The sequence below is a fragment of the Esox lucius genome, chromosome 9 (genome assembly GCF_011004845.1).
Source record: "Esox lucius isolate fEsoLuc1 chromosome 9, fEsoLuc1.pri, whole genome shotgun sequence".
Taxonomy (NCBI): domain Eukaryota; kingdom Metazoa; phylum Chordata; class Actinopteri; order Esociformes; family Esocidae; genus Esox; species Esox lucius.
In genome coordinates, this window is record NC_047577.1 from 11,100,803 (window position 1) to 11,107,240 (window position 6,438).

Genomic DNA, 6,438 nt, shown 5'->3' on the forward strand with positions numbered 1-6,438 from the left:
GCCACCTTCCCTTCCAAATAAAATAATTTTCACTCTAAGGCAATCTGTTCTGTGATATCATATGCTTTGATTACAAGTGCATCTAAAAAAAAAAAAGCTAAATTATTTTTTCTTCCCCTAATTCAATTCAAGAAATGACATGGTCATGTATTCTAGGTTCACTACACATAAAGTGAAACATGTCAAGCCTTTTTTGTTTTCTGATGATTACGAATGAAAAATGTATAATTCAGAAATGTCAACCTTCGAAGAGCTCTAATCAGCGAATTAACTTAAAACGCCTGCAAAGTTTTACTGAGCCTTCAATCTCTCAGTCTGGTTCAGTACACACAACCAAAATCATGGGGAAGACTGCTGACCTGACTTGTCCAGAAGACACTCGTTGACACCCTCCACGAGGAGGGTAAGCCACAGAAGGTCATTGCTGAAAGGGCTGGCTGTTCCCAGAGTGCTGTATCAAAGCATATTCATGGAAAGTTGACTGGAAGGGAAAAGTGTGGTAGGAAAAGGTGCACAAGCAACAGGGATGACAGCAGTCTAAATGAACATACTTATCAGACGGTTGACCTTTCTGTACTATACATTTTTTATTCTAATATTTTGAGATACTGGTTTTTGATTTCCATTAGCTGTAAGCATAATCATCAAGATTTAAACAAAAAAGGCTTGACATTTTTCACTCTGTGTAATGAATCTAGAATATATGACAGTGTCTCCTTTTGGGGTTGAAAAAATTAACTTTTCCACGATATTCACATTTTTTGAGATAGACTCGTAGATTTTAAATCCGGCCAGATGTAGTATGCCTATGGCTCCCTCTAGTAGTCATGTTGGGGACACCAGTTGGTGACACCTCCAGCTAAACCTAATAAGTACATCTAAACCATTCCTAACCTCATTCTCCTGCCTGCTATGTTAGTTCCACCAACCTGCCATGCTAATTCCCCTAAAGTTAGTAAATTTCCACAATTTTAAAATCAAGGTATTTCATAGTTCATAATTTACATTTCCGTTATTTCGTTTTCAAGAAGCATATGATATCTCGCCACAAAAAAACAACTCTGGCACTTCCCATAGTAATTACATTCCCACTGTAATAACTTTTTAGATATTGCTTTAGTGTTCTCCTTATTTACAGGTGATTTTCTTTTATATCTCAAGACTGTCAGGCCTTTCTGTACTCCCGTATTTAGTTTTATTTCTAGCATAGAATGATCCAATAATTCTGTTAGACGAATGTAACACATCCTTTCACTAGGTCCATTCTGGACTGGAGCTAACTAGGTAGCTTTTGCGCAATAATTTGAACCAATACGATGCTCTAGGTTGTGATTTCATCCCATCAGCTAGAAATCTGATGTTTCTTGGAGACTATCCACATTTCTCCTACTAAGATAGCTGATAACCACAGGCTTTCTCTCTTTTGTCTTGTAATTTATGGCCCGGACAGAGCGAGCGGAACTCTCCAAGCAAGCACAACCTAATCCTGCCACTTAACACCAAACGTTCTGCTCTCCTGTCAAATAAACACTGGGGCACTCAGTCTCCTGTGGGGTCTAAAGACGTATTAATTTGGGGATGGGACCCAGGTGATCTACTGCACCTATCAGCTGTTTGTGGGCGACTGAAAATGGAACGCAACTTAAGCCTCTTCTAAAAACGCTGGCTGTCACAGCAGATTGTACACACGTTCTTTCAAGCATATAGCCCTGTCCTACGCTGTAGCACACTACACCAGGGGAGTTGCCATCTACTGGGCACTGCCGTTTTGCCCACCGACATTCCGTCTGCCCAGTGATCCTCTGCTTTGTAACACCTGAGCTCCAACCGTTTTAACTACACTAAAGCAACCAATTGGATATCTCCATCCGCAACATTTAAAGCTATCTTTGGAGGGAATTTACTTTGTGTACCTATAACTGTTACATAACCTACTCTTTGGGTTAATCCCCAATAATCTCTATGTGCAGTTGTAGTAACATCCACCTTCCACATGGTGTCGCTGTTGCCCTGAACACTTTGTGTACAAGTGCCCTTGTGTTGCTGGCATGCCGGTAATCACTGGTGGGTGTGGATGTCAATAGGTTAAGGTGCCTTACCTAACACCTTTGGGAGACGAAGGGATGGAGAGCCCGGGGCGATTAAATGTGTTAAGCTCTCAGGCTGTTCTTAGCGACACTTTTACTTGCATACACAGTCTGACGTTCGAGAGCAACAAGACAGTGTTGCCATCTTGAGATTCAAACCCGGGTCATCCATGTAAAAGGCTGTGTTGTTAACCACTACTCCACGGAGCTGTACATTTGCTAGCTGTCAGTATAGCCTCTTGTCTATACTGACACCTGGCATCTATATATACTGAACAAATTCTATTTCGCCACTGGCCGTCTTTAACCCCTACGCCACGGCATTACACATTTCAGCAGTCGCTAGACTCCATTGCTGATTGTGTTACACTGACTAATGTTTCTTATTAAGTTTACCTCCACCATAGCGTCTATGAACTGTATTGCTTTTGCCACTGGCCGTTTTAACATCTTATTAGCCAGTAATAGGCGTACTAGTATCTACTAACTTCCTAGGAAAAATCATAAGAATTCAGCAATTGCTAGCGAGCCTGAATTAACTTTCCCATGCCAGTCACAATATAACCATATACATTTTCAGTTAAGGCTTACTATAATGTAGATACTAACGGTTTTAGGCAACGAAGTTATCGTCTGTATGGAATAAATCATAATGCGTACATCGCCTCACCTGCAAGGACATACAGACTCGGGACCTATAGTTCACAAGGCTGCTTCTCTAACCAATACACTATTTAAGAAGAGTCAGTCAGTCAGACATACAGAGACATTCGCTCTTCTTAGCCGGCTCCGTTTACGTGGTCCGGCAAAAAGACTTGAGGAATTGTTGGCACAACCAGCTGCAGGTGTATTGCAGCTGGAAGCCAACGCCTCACTTCCTGGCATGTTCATTTCCAAGTACGTGTGACGGACAAACCGTGTTGTCATAATAAATCAGCGGAATACGACAATACAACCACCTGTTATCGGCCAATTCCAGAATTCCAGAATAATCTGATATGTCAGAGAATTATGGCAGTTGCCAAGGATAGCTAGACAGACCCAACCCCCAATCCCTCCCACCTCTCCTCTCTCTCTCTCTCTTGCAACCTCTGTCTTCCCCCTCTCCCACCCCTATCAGTCTCTCTCTTCCTATTCACGCAGAAGTCTGACTGATGATGACGCTCCTGCGGGGCCAGTAGTCAACTGGTGTTTTATTTAGTCTCTTCTCCAGTGCTTTTAGCAAGGACGTAGTCTGTGACCTACTTCCACACAGGAAGGACTGTGCGTCTGTGTGCGCGCGCCGGCACATGTACGCCGTGTGCAACACTAAAATCGGAGCACAATGGAGAAAAAACAAACCCCAATGAACCCACTGTACCCAACGCTGCACCAACACAAAGGCAGTTGCTGCCGATTCAACAACCGCTGTGTCATGGATCCCCCCGTTGCCTAAGAAAAGGGAAGAAAGTCAACCGTCTCTTCTGAAGTGATGTGAAGCGACGCGTCTCAGGCTGAAATGAACCAGGGTGACATTTGGGGAGGGAGAAAGGATTGCAAAAAGGAACAACTTCATACATTTTTCAGAGGCTTTTGCTTGTCATGACGTTACCCCAGCCCCCCCCCCCCCCCCCCCCCCCTGAAATGCATCATTTAGTCCCTGACATCACCACTTTGGCCTGGTCCCACATGGCCCCATATCACCACTTTGGGCCTTCGGCCTATTTGGCACAAAGACACTGTATTGGGTTTAATATACAGTAAAGGAGATTGTCTCTTTACATATGGTAAAGGTTTTAACACATACACAAAGTTTTCCTTCCACCCCAATGGTTCCTCAATGCTAATAAACAAGAAAATATTATATGTGTGTGTTGATATGTTTCACCATTTGCTTGCTCAGGATTTGTACTAAGCCATTTCTGGCCTACTATTTTATGAACAGTCGGCCATGTTTGTTTCTCTTTCTGAGTGAGAGTGTGAGAGTACATATGTTTGGTATTTATATGTGTGTGTCTACCTACATCTGCGCTTGTGTGTGTCTGTGAAAGCGGGGCTGTTCGCAGACACACGGCCCGGACCAATCAGTCAAGAGTAGCTACATCCCAGAATGGCACTGCGCCAGCCATCCACACCCTCACAGGTGAAACAATTAGTCTTTGTTTTTAGTCCTGTCAACTTTGATCGGGACAAGCGGCCCTCATCAATTGGCTGGGAAGTGTTTGTGTGCGTTTCACTGATTAAAGACCAGTTTGATATTCTTAAACCACTTTTCTGTTCCCACTAACGCCAAAGTTGTTAAACAAACAGCGTGACGTCATCCGGTTGTGCCAGAGGAAGGTCCCACCAGACACGGACACTGTGGATAACATGCAGGATTTCGGGGAAAAAGTCCTCTGGAAAATGTAACACTTGTGATTCAGGCTTTGGAGTTTGGTCAGACATAGGAAACTCACTGCTCAGGACTGTGTGCTGAGCCAAGCGGGGGGGGGGGGGGGGGGGCAATGTGGCAAGATGGATGGAACATTCTGCAGACCTTAGTCACCTGTTAAACATCTGATCTCAATCCCTTTTGTCAGTTCCCAGCAGTAAAACGTGACGAAAAGAAAAGATTAGGACGGCTAGGTTTCACTGACAACTTTTCGGAGGGCTCGTGGTTTAGACGGAGTGCAGGGTGAATTGAGTAACATACATTGGATCACGCCGCATCATTCTGTGCAATGTGCTTATCATATTAGAATGAAATGAAGTTGATGCTGGACAGTGAACCTGGAAAAGCTGGCATTGTATCAGGTTGTCAGGTAAACAAGGCATGTAATGGAAAAACTGTAAATCCTTAATTTTTTCCTTTTGCATACCAAGAATAAAAAAACGATGAAAATACACCTTGGTTAAAAAACGTACTGTGTGCCAACACATTAGGAAAGAATAATGGACTAGGGAAAGGGATCGATCAATTGTATCAAAAGATTGACCACCAAATGTATTACATATGTTACAACAGACACACTAACCAGGGCATGTTATAACAACTGTAGCTGGCTATTCCTCATCCTGACTGGTTATTCCTTTGCAACAATGTAAATGAGTGTCATCACTGTTTTTCCCTCTCCTTGTAGATACTATCGATCTACTAAAATGGTTGTCGACAGAAGAAAATGAAAAATCCACAGTGATAGCTACAGATGTAATATATTAAAATTAAATGTGCGACACAAGGCATTTGTTAGAGATTTAATTTTTTAGAAAGGACATTAATTTCAGAAAATAATATACAATATGCTTAATGTAATGCAACAGTGGAATGTTAGGTGCCATACTGCAGTTCATTTGCTAATACAATTGGTTTAACTCATCGTGTTCAGATTTCGAATGACTTCAACAGTTTAATTATTGATATATATCACAATAGAAACAACAATAGGAAATGCAGCACATGCCAATCCTTTTCCACGTCAACGTGGGTCTTTATGGTAGTGCTGGAAATCTGACAGATTTCTTTTGTTATTTTTTATACAGCCTATTGTACTAAAATCTGTGTTCAAGTGGGTGCTTCTGGAAAACGTGTGTCCCAAGGCAGCATTTGCCACAGGATCTTTCAGTCACTTCTTATTCACTTGATAAAGTTTTTTTTTTTTAAATACATAGATGCAAAAAACATTGAAATGAGCAGCAAAAGTTCAATTTCTTTGAAAGATTTGCTTGACGCTAGTGACCTTCCACAGAATATCTTTGGTCACAGAATTATTTCCCCCATCTACACCAATCTGGGACCTACAGGTAGGAAACACACACAACCTAGAAACACACCCAACCCTTTAGCCAAAATGCAACATCCATTCATGGCCAGCTAGGTCAATTACAACAATGGTTAGCCTAGATGTTGCATAATAAATGTTGTTCAATTGCTTATATTTTGTTCCTCCTTATGTCTCTTAAAAGGAAAGTCAGATAAAGTTACTGCATTTGGGTGTTCCAAAGGTGCTGCCACTGATTACAGTGGGTTATATTTAGAAAGCAACCTGCACAACTTTGCTGTTCACTGATAAACAAAGGCTGTGAAATGTTCTGTAGTAGTCAAAGAACACAATATCAGTATCAGATTAAACAAAACTGTGCTGTATAGATTTGTCCATTTTCTTAAAATGTTGTTCAAGTAACCATTAACCATTTCATATCACGATCTATAGACATTGATTGGCCTGATTTATTCATTTAATGTTAAAATAAAGACAATAATGTCCGTATCTTAAAATGTTAGGCCTAAGACCTAATAGCAAGTCTGTTCACCATGGGAGGAGGACTGGGGAGAAAATCTGGTCGCTGAGGGGTTAAACCAAACGTGATTCCGTTGTGTAAGGAAGTGGGAGGT